Here is an 18,655-nt window from a genome sequence, read left to right on the forward strand (position 1 = left end):
GTGTAGTGGTAGTGAAACTGGAACGATACATAGAGTCCATAATGTAAACAGTAGGTGTAGTGGTAGTGAAACTGGAATGATACATTAAGACATAATGTAAACAGTAGGTGTAGTGGTAGTGAAACTGGAACGATACATAGAGTCCATAATGTAAACAGTAGGTGTAGTGGTAGTGAAACTGGAACGATACATAGAGTCCATAATGTAAACAGTGGGTGTAGTGGTAGTGAAACTGGAATGATACATAGAGTCCATAATGTAAACAGTAGGTGTAGTGGTAGTGAAACTGGAACGATACATAGAGTCCATAATGTAAACAGTAGGTGTAGTGGTAGTGAAAGTGGAATGATACATAGAGTCCATAATGTAAATAGTAGGTGTAGTGGTAGTGAAACTGGAACGATACATAGAGTCCATAATGTAAACAGTAGGTGTAGTGGTAGTGAAACTGGAACGATACATAGAGTCCATAATGTAAACAGTAGGTGTAGTGGTAGTGAAACTGGAACGCTACATTAGGTCCATAATGTAAACAGTAGGTGTAGTGGTAGTGAAAGTGGAATGATACATAGAGTCCATAATGTAAACAGTAGGTTGTACTGGTACTGTAGACTATCCAATGCATCAATATGTATTTATTGCACAGCTGCCCTCCTGATAACTGTTACTGTTTAGTTGAACTTTCAATCCCTAACCCTAACCCGCCCTGGTATACTGTACCGTAGCTACTGTTATGTCCTGATGTGTTTATAGCGGTCGGTCGCTGCCATCAAGGATATTAATTAATTATCCTTTTCATTTCAGAATTACATTTCATCTGTTTGAAAATAATAAAATAAAAAACGCCACAAATAAATAATGACATTTAAAGGGTTAAAGGAGCTCAGAGCAACGCGTCTGGTTTCATTCTGATCAGATGGAAACACATCCATATCTCTGTGATCCCTTTGTAGTTTGTGGGTGTGCATGTGTGTCTCTCTGTGTGTGTGTGTGTGTGTCTGTGTGTGCGTGCGTGCGTGCGTGCGTGCGTGCGTGCGTGCGTGCGTGCGTGCGTGCGTGCGCGCGTGCGTGCGCGTGCGTGTGTGTGTGTGTGTGTGTGTGTGTGTGTGTTAGTGCGGTGACATTTCCAGTGACAGTGGGCTGACATTAGGCAGTAATGTGGGTGTGGCCTCAGATTGCCAGACTGAAATGTCAATGAAAACAAAGTGCATTATCAGAGCTGACGACCCCAGAGAACATTGATATGTGTGTTACATTTATAATGTTTTATTATCAGAACATTGATATGTGTGTTACATTTATAATGTTTTATTATCAGAACATTGATATGTGTGTTACATTTAGAATGTTTTATTATCAGAACATTGATATGTGTGTTACATTTAGAATGTTTTATTATCAGAACATTGATATGTGTGTTACATTTATAATGTTGTATTATCAGAACATTGATATGTGTGTTACATTTATAATGTTTTATTATCAGAACATTGATATGTGTGTTACATTTATAATGTTTTATTCATGAAAATCTAATGCAAATAGAAGTATTATGTTTGTTGGAACAGACCACAGCCCCTAATACAGGGGTGTTCACAGTGCATGAGTGACAGGGCACCCTGGGGTGACGGGGCACCCTGGGGTGCCGTGGCGGCAGTCCAAGGGTGCCGCGAGATCATTAGATAAGATTTGGAATTTATTTGAAAAAAATATCATTTAGTATACGTTTAAACTTGAAGTATAAAGTTATTTTCAGTCAGTTCTAACCAAAATGGCTGTTATCTCAACGTTTTCCTCGCAACATAATCACTAAAATATCCTCACTGTCGGGCAGAAACCTCGTATCTCCAAGTTTCAAATGTGTGCGTCTTTTGCCCTGCAAATAAAATACAAGACCGTCGCACAAAACTAGTGAAAACAGCCGATCTACAAGCACACAACGTTGTGTGCTTGTAGATCTGCTGTTTTTCACTAGTTTAGTACCTTTAGATGATAAATACAAAACAAACGGTTTTGGACATACAAGGTTTCCACCCAACAACGATGATATGCAATATAAGGTGCTGGGAGTGAAAATTATAATGTAGGGGTGCCTCGGATTAAGTACTAGAAGACAGCTCCTACACACCTGGACACAAACTTTAGAAGGCAATGGTAGCCAATCAGGAGGGAATATGGGAAATGGGACAGATCCATGTTGATGACATGACTGTAGAGATACTGTGTACCGCTTTGCATGATTTTAGGGCAAAATGTGTAGGAGCAGTGTCCAGAAATGTGTTTTGCAAGAATCGGCCTCATGGTGGCGCTAGAGTGCCATGTGAGACATGAGGTTTGGCAGTCAAGGAGTGTGTGTGCAAAGTTTGGCATGGATCGGGCCAACACTGGCAGAGATATGAGCAGGGCAAAAGTGTGACGTGACGGACAGACTGACTGACAGACAGCCGGTGGAGGTTTTGATAGTAACTGCGACCTGACCGTCGCAATCATCAGGGGGTCCCCAAAATAATTTGGGGACCCCCCTGTGTGTGTGGTTGCGTGTGCGTGTGTGCGCGTGTGTTCGTGTGTGTGTTGACACCCTCAGTAACAGCTGTATGGTCCCACCCCCCCCCCCCCCATTTAGACACAGTGTCAGGGACCCCCTGGGGGGTCCTGACAGGAACCCTTTGTTTGTTCTAACCACTCGAACCCTGGCAGCCCCGTTCTGATGGCAACATGTGCTGAAAACATTTTAACAAGTTTAATCTGCAAAATCATTTTATACATTATGTAGTGTGTGTGTGTGTGTGTGTGTGTGTGTGTGTGTGTGTGTGTGTGTGTGTGTGTGTGTGTGTGTGTGTGTGTGTGTGTGTGTGTGTGTGTGTGTGTGTGTGTGTGTGTGAGTGAGTGAGTGAGTGAGTGAGTGAGTGAGTGAGTGAGTGAGTGAGTGAGTGAGTGAGTGAGTGAGTGAGTGAGTGAGTGAGTGAGTGAGTGAGTGAGTGAGTGAGTGAGTGAGTGAGTGAGTGAGTGAGTGAGTGAGTGAGTGTGTGTGTGTGTGCTGACAGCCTGTGTCTGTTTTTAGCCTCTGTGTTGAAGGTCAGAAACACTGGAGATAACACTACACACACACACACGCACGCACGCACGCACGCACGCACGCACGCACGCACACACACACACACACACACACAGTTCTGCAGGCCCCGCCCTGTTATGTAACAACTAGTCTCTCCTACAACTGTTCCACCATCTCTGAATGCTATGTCAGTGTTTGTCAAATGGAGGTACGTGGTATCCTTAGGGGTACCCTAGGGGTACCCTAGGGCACCCCCAGGGCAGACCTGGGCATACTGCGGCCCTTTGGCTGACTCTGACAGGTTACTTAGAAATGACCATATGTTCTAATCTTACCTTTGTTTCAACACTCAACAGTTTATGAAACTCAAAATGTGTTTGTTCTTGGGGTCAGTGTGACTGAAAATGATCACGAATGTAATGCGTCACAAATTTTTCACATTTAGTTTAGGCCTAACCTTCTTTCTAAATGTTTCATTGAATATATATGTTTTAATTGTAAGGCAACCTCACAGCCTCTCAGCCTAATCATAACATACGTATACTCTTACCAGCTTGTCAAAACAATGCTATTTACTGCTTTTCATATAGAAATAAATGTGATATGATGTAGAATTGAGTTCAGCCTTTTGCCGCGGGCCTCCACAATATTTTCAGTTTCTCGTTTGGCCCCTTGGGAAAAATAATTGCCCACCCCTGCCCCTAGGGGGTCTGAATGCTACACCTCCTGAACGGCCAGTAACGGAAGCTGGCATCTCCGTTCGTGAAAATATATTTTAAAATATCATTTTCTGCTAAACAGCAAGCTAAATATGTTTAGATGATTTGTATTTATATTAGGATAAATGTGCGCTGTCTTTAACCGGATACTCATCATTCTTCTTACTGAATGACGGGTGGGAGTGGACAGTCTGGCCACAGCAGTGGTTTACTGGTAACACTAAAACATTTACAAAAATGTAGATTTACAAAACTATTTATAACAATTATCAATTATTATTGTAAGCCTAGAATCAAGCCATCCAGGATGCTGGTGGATCACGAACATAAAATCTTTGATTCACAGAATCATCACCAGGATCAAGTCCGTCAGTCCGTCAGTCTGTCTGTCACACCTCACACGTCACACGTTTTCCCTGCTTATATCTCCGCAACCGTTGCCCCGATCCATGCCAAATTTTGCACACACGTTCCTTGGCTGCCAAACTACAACCTCCAAAGACCCCCGGAGCTCCAGGGACCCCCAGGTCCCTGGGGGACCCCCAGATGTAAAAAATGACCAAATGCGCAAACATGACCAAACTAGAAAAGAAAATTTCTAAGAAATTTTAAGTGTGCCTGCAGCTCGCTAAGTCTGTGCAACCTTGTGTAGCGGTTGGTGTTAGCATTAGCGTTATTAACATTAGCATTTTTTTGCATAAACGTTAACATTATTGTTCTTCATATGACACCACCCACATGTCTGTACGACAAACGGTTCACGAGAAAACGGGTCACTTCCTGTTTGGTGAGGGGCACTTCCTGTTTGGCGAAATAGGCCCCAATTAAGTTTAAGGACTCTTAATCTTGTCATTTGACGCAACCCGCGTGTCTGTATGACAAACGGTTCACGAGATCAAGGGTCACTTCCTGTTTGGTGAGGGGCACTTCCTGTTTGGCGAAATAGGCCCCAATTAAGGTCATGGACGATTAATGAATTAAAGCTGCAAGCAGCGATGACCGGGCCCTCGCAGCTCTACCCACGTCACAAGGCCAGCAGCCAATCAGAAACCAAACAGGAATTCAGCCATTTCGACTAATTAGTGGCGTTTTGGCGCATTTTTGGCCGTTATCACGGGTCGCACTTTAACGACAGTTTTGTGAGAAAAAAAAAGTTTTTTGAGAAAAAAAAGTTTTTTGAGAAAAAAAAATTTTTTTGAGGAAAAAAAAAATTTTGAGAAAAAAAAATTGAGAAAAAAAAATGTGAGAAAAAAAATTTGAGAAAAAAAATGTTTTGAGAAAAAAAAATTTGAGAAAAAAAAATTTGAGAAAAAAAAAATTTTGGGAAAAAAATTTTTTTGAGAAAAAAACATTTTTGAGAAAAAAAAAATTTTGAGAAAAAAAAAATTTGAGAAAAAAAAATTTGAGAAAAAAAAAATTTTGAGAAAAAAAATGAAAAAAAAAATTTGAGAAAAAAAAATTTTGAGAAAAAAAAAAATTATGACACCAGCCGCGAGTCTGTACCATAGAGTATATATAAAATAGAGAGCGGACGAGCCCCGCCCCCACTATCATTTCAATGCAAGTGCTCAGTGGCGTTTTGAAGCAACGGCTACGTGCTAGCATGTAGCTAATCCAGGTGCATTCTGGGGGAAATTGGCCACTATTCGAGACCACAAATGACGTCACGCTGCTCTCCGCTCACAGTCTGGAGTGGAGGGGCGGGGCCAAAATGCGTGTTTAGGCTGCAGTTCCAACTTTGGCCACCATCGGGGCTGCTTCAAATCTAGCCCTGGGTTCTGGGGGCTTGGTCTGTACGACAAACGGTTCATGAGTTATAGAGGCACTTCCTGTTACAGAGGGGGCGGGGCTTAATCAATTACAGCTCATCCCTATTGGCCGGAAAAAGACCAAAGTTGTGTGTGCATTTTAAAGTTTAAATCACGTTGCTAGGCAAAAGTATGGCAGAGTTATGTGGCGCCAAAGTTTCTGGGTTTTTTTCGGAGTCCCCCATTCTAAGTCAATGGGGTTTTTGGGCGTCGTTTTTTGCGAATTACATCGCAATCGTATCGCGGATCGGAAAGAAAAGTAATAGCACACCATTCCCGGCCGAGCCGCACGTTTTGATGTGTATATTGCGGGGGTGGCGTAAATCGTGCGGCAGTTATTACGTGCCGAAATTTCCCCCATTCTAAGTGAATGGGGTTTTTTGGCGTCGTTTTTTGCGAATTACGTCGCAATGGTAACGCGGATCGGAAAGAAAAGTAATAGCACACCATTCCCGGCCGAGCCGCACGTTTTGATGTATATATTGCGGCGGTGGCGTAAATTGTGCGGCAGTTATTACGAGCAGAAATTTGCAAGAACATTACTTACTTACTTACTGACTGACTGACTGACTGACTTAAGTATGGCGGATTACAATAAGTGTTCTGCTATTGCATAGCAGGCACACTTAATGACCACCCCAACGGGGCTGCTCACGGGGAATTCCCAGGGACCACCGACTCCTGGTGCTCCAGAACGGATGCAAAAGTGGTGGCGCCCCCAGTGGAGGACCCCCTACACTGCAGCTCACATAAAATGCCGTAACTCCGGCTAGGAGCGACCGGGACAGCCGGGGCCGGTACCTATTCGTCCGCCTTGCCGGCGCGGAGACCCCACCCCTCATTTCTCACATGGCCCTCTTCTAGCGCCACCATGAGGCCGATTCTTGCAAAACACATTTTTGGACACTGCTCCTACAATGTTCGCCCTAAAATCACGCAAATCGGTACACAGTATGTCTACACTCATCCCATCAACATGAATCTGTCCCATATAGCGCCACCTCCAGGCCGATTTTTAAAAACACATTTTTGGACACTGCTCCTACAGATTTTGCCCTAAAATCACGAAAATCACTACACAGTATGTCTACACTCATGTCATCAACATGGATCAGGAAGATTTTGGCAAAACACATTTTTGCCCTATTTGTGGAGATAAGTGACCTACGGTCGCTTATCTCCCGATTAGGGAGCCTTACTGGTATAATATGTTCTGTTCTGTCTGTCTGTCTGTCTGTCTGTCTGTCTGTCTGTCTGTCTGTCTGTCTGCTGTACAAGGGGAGATGGGGTGTGTGTGTGTGTGTGTGTGTGTGTGTGTGTGTGTGTGTGTGTGTGTGTGTGTGTGTGTGTGTGTGTGTGTGTGTGTGTGTGTGTGTGTGTGTGTGTGTGTGTGGTTGGTCAGGCACATTGCCATGGTAGAACTAAGATAACTGACTCACAAACACTTTACAATGCAGGCATTTAGCAGACTCTCTGTTCCAGACAGGTCTACAGTATATCCAGCTCTCAGTGCTTGGTAGTGTGGTGGTGAAGGAGGTTGTGGGTTTGAATCCACGCTGGTGTGTTGGTCTGTGTTTTGATCTGTGTTTTATTTCAAAATAAAAGTCCTCTCTCTCTCAGCCTCATGCCAGTGTGCGAGTGATCACCTTCCTCCATGTGCCAACGTTGGCACGTTTCTGTCTCGGCTTCATTATTATAGAAGCAAAGGGAGTGTGTGTGTGTGTGTGTGAGTGTGTGTGTGTGTGTGTGTGTGTGTGTGTGTGTGTGTGTGTGTGTGTGTGTGTTGCGTGCGTGCGTGCGTGCGTGCGTGCGTGCGTGCGTGTATGTGTTCCCACCATACAGTATTTGTGCTGTACCCATTAATCCTCTCTCTCTCTCTCTCTCTCTCTCTCTCTCTCTCTCTCTCTATCCCATAATAAGTCCCTTCACTGTGCTCACTATAGAGCTGTAATAATAATAAAATGATGATATAGAAGCTTTTACATTAATGATAATCATAAGGAGCTTTATGTATTTATAGACTGAACAATGAACACAATACAGCAGGGGTCACAGGTCAAAACACATGGTTTTAGGACAGCTGTTGCTAGGTGTGTGTGTTTCTATAATTGTACAGTATGGTAGAATGTGATTGATTTGAGGAGCTAGTCTTACAATCAGGGTTCCCACGGTCATGAAATTCCTGGAAATATCTTGAAAAAATAAATAATAAAAAATAAATCCAGTACTGGAAAAGTTTTGGAATTGATCAAGGGTTTTCAGGGCAGTTTTGAAGGATGCCAGCGAGCTACATGTTTTAAGGGATGTAGTCAAGGAATTCCACACCTGGGTGTCAGTGTTGTAGAAGGAGAATTGTCCCATATTTGTGGTAAAGATGGTACAGTTGGTGACACTGACAAGATGTCATGGCTGAGCCTATACTGTGAATGAGTCATTGTGAAGAAGGCTTTGCTTGCCTGAACCACTTGCTAGGCTACAGATGTAAACTTTTGGTTTTTATCTTTGGGAGCCTGGGGCACGTACACAAGTTGGTTGTGAGGGGCCTTCAAATGGCCGGCCTCTCCAAAAGGAGGGCCAAACAGTTAGCAAGGTACTGCTCTGTATCAGCTGTTATAGGAAGCCGCTCGATTTGGAGGAGGCGTTGTTTCCTTTATCCATGATTGTTGTCTGCTATGTTTGACTTGTATTGTATGTAACAACGTTCTGCCCTACCTGCACTTTGTAACTGGCTGTTTTCCTATTTATCTGACTACACTGATATTGTTTATGTCCTTTGTACATTCGTGTACTTCTGCTTATGTGGGCATAAATAAACAATGTGTGTGTGTGTGTGTGTGTGTGTGTGTGTGTGTGTGTGTGTGTGTGTGTGTGTGTGTGTGTGTGTGTGTGTGTGTGTGTGTGTGTGTGTGTGTGTGTGTGTGTGTGTGTGTGTGTGTGTGTGTGTGTGTACAGATCACCCCGGGGAGCAAGGCAGCGATGGGGAACCTGGTTCAGGGTGACATCATCATAGCCATCGATGGCGTGGGGACGGACGGCATGACACACCTGGAAGCTCAGAACAAGATCAAGATGGCCAACTTCAACCTGGCCCTCACTATGTCCAAGTATGTACTACTGTTACAATACTACCTATATGACCATGAGCAAGTATGTACTACTGTTACAATACTACCTATATGACCATGTCCAAGTATGTACTACTGTTACAATACTAACTATATGACCATGAGCAAGTATGTACTACTGTTACAATACTACCTATATGACCATGAGCAAGTATGTACTACTGTTACAATACTAGCTATATGACCATGAGCAAGTATGTACTACTGTTACAATACTAACTATATGACCATGAGCAAGTATGTACTACTACTACTATATGACCATGAGCAAGTATGTATACTAACTACTACTACTGTTTAAACTACTAACTATATGATAACCCTAACCCTGAAGAATAAACTCTTATTATTGTTGTTTTTGTCCCGCAGGTCAAAGCGTCCCGTCGCCATGGCTGCTGCTCCTAGGATGGACTCTCCTATGATAGGCATCCCCCACCAACAGGTACACACACACACACACACACACACACACACACACACACACACACACACACACACACACACACACACACACACACACACACACACACACACACAGCATCCCCCACCAACAGGTACACACACACACACACACACACACACACACACACACACACACACACACACACACACACACACACATCATATTGAGCTATTACGAAATATTGACCCCAAAAATATCACGCTATCAATAATTTTAGTCATCATTTGAGTCAACATTAGTCTTGTGTGGCCAGACTGTTGACACACCAGCCATTAGTAAATGCTGCCGTCATTCAATCTGGGGCGACGCAAGAACAACGATGAGTACCGTTTAAAGTGAAGCCTCCTCCTCACTTCTGTTTCATTTTTAACATCGCACACATTTATCATAATATAAATAAAAATCATCTAAGTATATTCAGCTTGCTGCTTAGCAGAAATGACATTTTAAAATATATTTTCATGAATGGAAATGCCAGCTTCCACTACTGGCCGTTCAGGAGGTGTAGTTCTCTATATAGCATTCAGAGATTGTGGAATAGTTGTCTGGCTACGCGAGACTACGTCAACATGGACCGCCTCTATGTGGCCCCTCCTACTTCCTCCCTCCTCCCCCCTCCCCAAAAGGATGGTCCGGTCCACGTCAACGGCCGCCTCTCGGCCTGCAATGCCTCCTTCGTGCCACCAGAGGCAGCAGACTGCAATACCTCCTCGGGTCCACTAGAGGCAGCAGACTCCTCCTCCAGGAAGCAGTATAACTGTCCTATTGGCCTCTACTCTGAGGAGACGCTGAGGGAGATGGCTCTGCTCCAATCAGGAGCCAGTCTGGGGTAAACCAAATAACTAAACACTAGGGATGGGTATCGTCCAATCAGGAGCCAGTCTGGGGTAAACCAAATAACTAAACAATAGGGTTGGGTATCGTCAGCGATACTTTTAATGGTATCGATTCACTGACGTCGATACTATCGAGTATCGGTTCACGTAAAAACGAACGATACATTGTTTCGATACTTTTGAATGCACCCCTTGCCGGTCGCATCTGTAACAGTTGGGCTACTGAGAGTTTAATGACTGCTTTAGTAGGCTACACTTGTTACTGTGAAATTAGCAGAGAATAGCCTATAATGTTGAAAATGGTATCGAAAAAGGTATCGTATCGATTAAAAGGTGAATGATACCCATCCCTACTAAACACCTTGACCTTTGAACCCAGACAGAAGGAAGGAAGGAAGGAAGGAAGGAAGGAAGGAAGGAAGGAAGGAAGGAAGGAAGGAAGGAAGGAAGGAAGGAAGGAAGGAAGGAAGGAAGGAAGGAAGGAAGGAAGGAAGGAAGGAAGGAAGGAAGGCCGTGGATCTTTTTGTTTTGTTTTGTTTTGTTCAAAAACTGAACGGCATCTAAAAGGAGAGTAAAGGGTTAAAAGGATCCCTGGCTAATACCACACATATGCCTTAATACATTATAACTGTCCTCTATAACTACAATGTAAAATTAAAAACACCTCAATTATTTAATTTCTCCTAGAAATAGCTAATCTTTCACTCAATAGGGGAAATGCCTGTCGCAAGTTGATGATGTCATAAAACCATGTGTGGTCTATCCCTATGTGGTGAGCGAGCGCCTGTCATTCTGACCGCCCTTAAAGCCTGTCATTCTGAACGCCCTTAAAGCCTGTCATTCTGAACGCCCTTAAAGCCTGTCATTCTGACCACCCTTAAAGCCTGTCATTCTGAACGCCCTTAAAGCCTGTCATTCTGACCGCCCTTAAAGCCTGTCATTCTGAACGCCCTTAAAGCCTGTCATTCTGAACGCCCTTAAAGCCTGTCATTCTGACCACCCTTAAAGCCTGTCATTCTGACCGCCCTTAAAGCCTGTCATTCTGAACGCCCGTAAAGCCTGTCATTCTGAACGCCCTTAAAGCCTGTCATTCTGACCGCCCTTAAAGCCTGTCATTCTGACCACCCTTAAAGCCTGTCATTCTGAACGCCCTTAAAGCCTGTCATTCTGACCGCCCTTAAAGCCTGTCATTCTGACCACCCTTAAAGCCTGTCATTCTGACCGCCCTTAAAGCCTGTCATTCTGACCACCCTTAAAGCCTGTCATTCTGACCGCCCTTAAAGCCTGTCATTCTGACCACCCTTAAAGCCTGTCATTCTGACCGCCCTTAAAGCCTGTCATTCTGAACGCCCGTAAAGCCTGTCATTCTGAACGCCCGTAAAGCCTGTCATTCTGACCGCCCTTAAAGCCTGTCATTCTGACCACCCTTAAAGCCTGTCATTCTGCAGGGCATTGAGTTGAAGTGACGATGCTAAAATTAAAAGCATGACTCATAGCAGATGGAGGAGAGAGAGAGAGAGAGAGAGAGAGAGAGAGAGAGAGAGAGAGAGAGAGAGAGAGAGAGAGAGAGAGAGAGAGAGAGAGAGAGAGAGAGGGGGGGGGATAGAGAGGGAGGGAGGGAGGGAGGGTGGGTTAAGGCATTCCAGACATACAGGATAGGATAACACCAGTCATCCTGAAAGGGGGTCCACATGGGGGTAAATCTCCAGATGTCCCCTTTGCGAGGGACAGTCCCACATTTCCATGACTTTTCAGGCGTCCCCCAAATTGAGACTCTGTCCCACATTGTGACTGGCAGGTGTTGATATACAGGTGATTGTTGCTGAAGCTCTTTAACATTAGCTCACAGCAAACTAGACTGGACCACACTGGACTACTATATTAATACATTATAGGGCAGAGTATTCCATTGTAATGTAAATCTCTCTCATTGTCTCTTTTACCTGCAAGATATGTTTTAAGACTGTTATTAAAATAACAAGAGAAATATCCCCTATAGGGGGGTAAATAACAAATTGATAGGCAGTATTAGGGCTATGGTCGAATATGACATCAAAGCATTTATTAGCAACTTAAGTAATAATTTGCTATTAACCCCCCGCGCGCCCGTCCCACATTGTCCCACACAAGTGGTACTTCTGTCCCTCAAAATGAACAGTTTTGGATCTGGTCACCCTACCATACCATCTGGTCACCCTACCATAGTCAGAGGTCCCATTAGTCCCCTACCCCTACCCCTATCTGGTCACCCCACCATAGTCACCCTACCATACCATCTGGTCACCCTACCATAGTCACCCTACCATACCATCTGGTCACCCTACCATAGTCACCCTACCATACCATCTGGTCACCCTACCATAGTCAGAGGTCCCATTAGTCCCTGTAAGGCAGTGGCGTCAGTTCAGAAAAAGCTAAGGTATGGCAACATGACTGGTGTCTTGCACGCGCGCCTTCACGCGCGTGCAAGAGGCAACATGCATGATACATTTATTTTAAGAAGTACATTTTATATTTTCCCCCCATTTCTACAGTTTCTTGGGCTGGATATGGCAGCCTGGAACGGTTGTTCAAGTGCAGCTAAACTTGGCATGTTAGTAAACGTGCCACAATTAACAATAATGCATTGCACCTGTGCAGCTGACCTGCGGAACCTGGGAATATACCATTCTGTCAAGATGGGGAGAATATAATTATAATACCTTGTTAAAGTGACCATTTTGTAACATTTTGCATTTGTAGTTATTTTACTTTAATTTAACAACATAATAACCAGCACAGATGGACAAAGAGACATTCATGGATTTATATTTAAAAGTAACTTTTATTTTCCGCCTTGGACCCAGGGTATGGCAGCTGCATACCCCTGGACCCCCCTGGACCCAGGGTATGGCAGCTGCATACCCCTGGACCCCCCTGGACCCAGGGTATGGCAGCTGCATACCCCTGGACCCCCCTGGACCCAGGGTATGGCAGCTGCATACCCCTGGACCCCCCTGGACCCAGGGTATGGCAGCTGCATACCACTGCCATACCCAATTGACGCCCCTGGGTTAGCATTCACCAGCGTGGGCAGGTTAGCCTGGGACAACGGGAACCTCCAATCAACCATAAAGCTGGGTTCAAACCTGGATGGTTCCAGCGACACCATTACTGTTAAGGTGACCAGATGTCCCCCTTTGCGAGGGACAGTCCCACGTTTCCAGATGTCCCCCTTTGCGAGGGCACCCCTGGACTGCCGTCACGGCACCCCAGGGTGCCCCGTCACCCACTTTGAAAACCCCTGCTGTAGACGCTTCTCAGCCCTGAGTGAACTGGAATCAAGATGAACTTCATCCATTGATGATTGACGACCAGTTAACCTGATGTTCACCACAGCAGCAGGAATTAAAGTCACCAGGACATAAAAAGCTCCATTTAATCCTGGAGCTTACAGTGTTGGGTCAACATGATATAACCCAGTATCACTGTTTAACCCCTACAGTGTTGGGTCAACATGATATAACCCAGTATCACTGTTTAACCCCTACAGTGTTGGGTCAACATGATATAACCCAGTATCACCGTTTAACCCCTACAGTGTTGGGTCAACATGATATAACTCAGTATCACTGTTTAACCCCTACAGTGTTGGGTCAACATGATATAACCCAGTATCACTGTTTAACCCCAGTGGACCCCCCCCCACACACACACACACACACACACACACACACAACTATGTTTAGCATGAGTGTAGATTTCAGCTTCCAAATAAAACCATCCGTCGGGGGCCAAGATGGAAGCATCGTTCTACACATGATTAGCACGTCTCGCTAAGAGAGGGTCTTCATTTAACCCAGAAGGTCTCTGTTAGACATGGAGACGCTTTAAACGTTTACGCAGTGTTGGGGAAGTTAAAGATACATGTAACTGAGTTACGTAGCTAAGTTACATTTTGCTGTAACTTGCTGGTAACTGAGTTACATTCATATTTCTGTAACTCGTCAAGTAACTGAGATACCTTTTGGGTCATTTTTGGCTCAAGTTACAAGAAGTTACAAGCAAAGTTATAATTTTACATTTAAGTTTTGTTAAGATTGACAATCAAATGTTCTCAACAGATCATAAGTTTCTTTTTTTTTAACTTTATTTTAGGAACACGGATGTTTACTAAAGAAAATGTCAATCTAAAACATACAACTCAGTTGAGAGGCATATTTCTGCTGGCATGTGACTTTTTTGTTGCATATTATATTTTGTTTCATGTACACCAAATGTACATTCTCAATTTAACGCTGAAACAAAAGTAACTCAAGTAAAGCTGGTTGCACACTGCTGCGTTTTTCGGGCCGAATATCGGAGTGAATTTCGTAGCGCGCAAATAAAAAAATCAACCTCACGTTATGTCAGTCACGTTTGCACACTGCTGCCCGTTTCATGCACCACTCGGTCCCTTGCTCTCTCTATCTCTCTCTCTCTCTTTATCTCTCTCTCTCTCTCTCTCTCTCTCTCTCTCTCTCTCTCTATCTCTCTCTCTCTCTATCTCTCTCTCTCTCTCCTTGCCCTGACCTTTACTCAAGTTACTTTTTCTATGTAACTTGAAACTTTATAAGTTACATTTCTCCAGGGGTATAACTTTAACTTGATCAAGTTACTGCCATGGTGAGTTACTTGTAACTGTACAAGTTACGCTTTCAAAGTAACTTCCCCAACACTGCGTTTACGTTAAGGGAGATTTGAGGGTGTAATTCCATGCCCCTCCTCCGGGGTCAATCCAGTCTCTTGAGCAAGGAGGGTCTTTAAGGCCGGTCTATACTTCGTTGCACGGCGGTGCCTCGCGGACGCAAATAGCCGACATACAAGCTCACAGCGCAGGGCAGCGGCGCTGCGCTGTGAGCTTGTATGTCAGCTATTTGTGGCATAAATGTGTCTTCAGGTCACTGGATCAGGTTCTGGAGGCTAGCATGAGTTAGCATGCTCTGACATCTGCCAACACACACACACACACACACGCACGCGCACGCACGCACGCACGCACGCACGCACGCACGCACGCACACACACACACACACACACACACACACACACACAACTGTACACACACACTGTACACACACACACACACACACACACACACACCAAGTCCCCTCTCTCTCTCTCTCTCTCTCTCTCTCTCTCTCTCTCTCTACCATAATAGGGTTCTAGTGGTTAATTAAAGTAAAAACTAAATTCAGACAAAGATTTTGGCCCCTGCATGTAGAACCATTTTACAACCATCAGCCTAGTGGTAATTAAGTGTAAATTGAATTGCTACGACTTTGTGGCTGATAATGAAAAACCCTATGGTAAAGATGAATGAGCAGCTTGCTTCCGACACCTCACTGTGACCTCACTGTGATGCTCTATTTATTGAATCAAGACTAAATGCAGAAACTGCCCTACATTACCTGTCCTGGCCTCTAGGGGCAGTAGGTCAGTACACACACCTGCTTTAAGCTGTTCATTTAAATGATTGTCAATAAACATATTTAGAACACTTTGTATAATCTGACTTCAATCCATGAGCAATACTAATCTCTCCTCTCTCTCTCTCTCTCTCTCTCTCTCTCTCTCTCTCTCTCTCTCTCTCTCTCTCTCTCTCTCTCTCCAATTGAATTGAAAGAGGATTTATTATCATGATGAAACATATGTTTATGTCGCCAAAGCAAACAGTAGAACAGAACAATCAGTGTAAAACATTACAAAAGGTATTCGCTGTGTCAGTGGTGTGAAGTAACTATTACTTATGTTCAAATGATTTTTAATAGGCTACATTTTTGCATAATGAGTACTTTCCACTTTTCTTTTGGTACTTTAAGTACAGTTTGATACAAATACTTTAGTGCTTTTACGCACATTCCAGCCTACTTGTAACAGTGCTACTTTAACTTAAAGTTATACCATGTAACTTTTTTTTATAAAAACAAATCTTAAAATTGTCCTAACTGTTAAATCGCTAAAGTTTTAGAACCCCCACTCCGTTATTTTCAGCTTCTAAAGCCTTCTCTTTATATGTTTTCTATGAGCCGTGAGGGGGGGGGGGGGGAGAATTTTGCGGCAAAATTACATCATCTGCATCATCTGTATACGTTGTGTGTACGTTGGCCAATCACATCGCGGATCATACACACATGATACACTACCGGCCAATCACAGCGTATCTGCCGTCTCTTCAGGAAGTAGCTTCCCTCAGCTACAGTGGTTACGATGGTGAAGGATTCTTAACCTCTTAATCCCCAAATCCTGGCCAGAATATGACTTACACAGTATAGCTTTAAGTAAAACCTGTTCCAATATTTCTACATATGGAGGTCACTGTGTTGTTACTGTGAGGTCACTGTGAGGTCACTGTGTTGTTACCAGGGTGCATTATGGGAAGAGACCTTTCTGGTCCCTCCATAAGCTGTGATGTCACATGACCTCCAGACGACCTTCACAAAGCAGAGGTCAAAGCTGTCTTTAATCATCATTATGTTTTTATCCCTCTCTCTCTCTCTCTCTCTCTCTCTCTCTCTCTCTCTCTCTCTCTCTCTCTCTCTCTCTCTCTCTCTCTCTCTCTCTGTCTCTCTCTCTCTCTCTATCTCCATCTTGGTAATGATAGGTTATCACCAACGCGCCTGGAAAGTCAGTATTGCCCATGTTTGGTTGTTTGTGCGTAGGCTGTGTGTGTGTGTGTGTGTGTGTGTGTGTGTGTGTGTGTGTGTGTGTGTGTGTGTGTGTGTGTGTGTGTGTGTGTGTGTGTGTGTGTGTGTGTGTGTGTGCACGTTTGTGTGTGTGTGTGTGTGCATGCGTGAGTGTTTGCGTACGTGTGTGTACGTGTGTGTGTGTGTGTGTGTGTGCAGTGTTTGCAGTTGTCAGTTTGCTGTGTGTGTTTATGGTTCAGTAGAAGATAAAGTGACATCACAACATCTTTAACCCTGTATGGTGGACCGTGCGGGGTCCCACAGGGCTCTATGCTGGGCCCTGCCATCTTTTACCTTCTTCTACGGTCCACCATACAGGGTTGTTTGAGATGTTGTGAGCTTGTAGATCTTATGCATTGATTGTTTGATATGTTGTGAGCTTGTAGATCTGCTGTTTGGCTAATGTTCACCCCCAGCGTATATACTAGTGTTGTCCTGACGTTATGCCAGCAGATGGTGCTGTTTCCCCGGGTTGTGTTTTGCATTGAAATCCCCACAGAAGAATCTTAGATCATATAAGAACTGTCAGGTACAGTTGGTCCCCGTTGGTCCCAACACCGTCAGCAGGTTAGCTACTGAGGTTAGGGTTAAGGTTAGGTTTAGGGTTAAGGTTAGATTTAGGGTTAAGGTTAGGTTTAGGGTTAAGGTTAGATTTAGGGTTAAGGTTAGATTTAGGGTTAAGGTTAGGTTTAGGGTTAAGGTTAGGTTTAGGGTTAGGGTTAAGGTTAAGGTTAAGGTTAGGGTTAAGGTTAGGTTTAGGGTTAGGGTTAAGGTTAAGGTTAGGGTTAGGGTTAGGGCCCAGGTCCAATACCTGGAGCACTACTGGTTGCTGATGGCTGGGTAAGTTTGACGTGTGCTCTCAAATTAAATTAAAACACATAAATAGGCTACCCAGGCAATTTGGCCTTGACAATGCCCTCCCCTTCAGTGATGTCATCAGAATAAGAAATAAGGCTCAAATGGCTCTTACAATATATATCTTATTAAGTGTGCCTGCTATGCAATAGCAAAACACTTATTGTAATCCGCCATACTTAATTAAGTGTGCCTGCTATGCAATAGCAAAACACTTATTGTAATCCGCCATACTTAAGTCATTAAGTCATTAAGTCTTTCGCCACGAATTTCTGCACGTAATAACTGCCGCACAATTTACGCCACCGCCGCAATATATACATCAAAACGTGCGGCTCGGCCGGGAATGGTGTGCTATTACTTTTCTTTCCGATCCGCGTTACCATTGCGACGTAATTCGCAAAAAACGACGCCAAAAAACCCCATTGACTTAGAATGGGGGAAACTTCGGCACGTAATAACTGCCGCACGATTTACGCCACCCGCGTTTTGATATATACATCAAAAAATTTACGCCACCCGCATTTTGATATATACATCAAAATGTGCGGCTCGGCCGGGAATGGTGTGCTATTACTTTTCTTTCCGATCCGCTTTCCGATTGCGATGTAATTCGCAAAAAACAACGCCCAAAAACTCCATTGACTTTGAATGGGGGACTCCGAAAAAAACCCATAAACTTTGGCGCCACATAACTCTGCCATACTTTTGCCTAGCAACGTCATTTAAAATGTAAAATGCTCACACAACTTTGGTCTTTTTCCGACCAATAGGGATGAGCTGTAATTGATTAAGCCTCGCCCCCTCTTTAACAGGAAGTGCCCTTCACCAAACAGGAAGTGCCTCTATAACTCATGAACCGTTTGTCGTACAGACTTGCGGCTGGTGTCATACCTTTTCTTTTTTTCTCAATTTTTTTTTTCTCAATTTTTTTTTTCTCAATTTTTTTTTTCTCAAATTTTTTTTTCTCAAATTTTTTTTTCTCAAAAATTTTTTTTCTCAAATTTTTTTTTCTCAAATTTTTTTTTTCTCAAATTTTTTTTCTCAAATTTTTTTTTTCTCAATTTTTTTTTTCTCAAATTTTTTTTTC

The 18,655-nt window shown here is 43.7% G+C and overlaps 1 pseudogene across 1 annotated transcript in view; it reads left to right on the forward strand.

Moving 5' to 3' along the window:
* LOC308296727 (LIM domain-binding protein 3-like) overlaps nt 1–18,655 on the forward strand; it is an 87,084-nt pseudogene that overhangs the window by 15,734 nt on the left and 52,695 nt on the right. The window contains exons 2-3 of the transcript in view: nt 8,535–8,686; nt 9,077–9,149. The product of the transcript in view is annotated as an LIM domain-binding protein 3-like (transcript). The remainder of the gene's footprint in view (nt 1–8,534; nt 8,687–9,076; nt 9,150–18,655) is intronic.

This window comes from Nannobrachium achirus, assembly GCF_963921795.1.
Source record: "Nannobrachium achirus genome assembly, chromosome: 13".
NCBI classification, from domain to species: Eukaryota; Metazoa; Chordata; class Actinopteri; order Myctophiformes; family Myctophidae; genus Nannobrachium; species Nannobrachium achirus.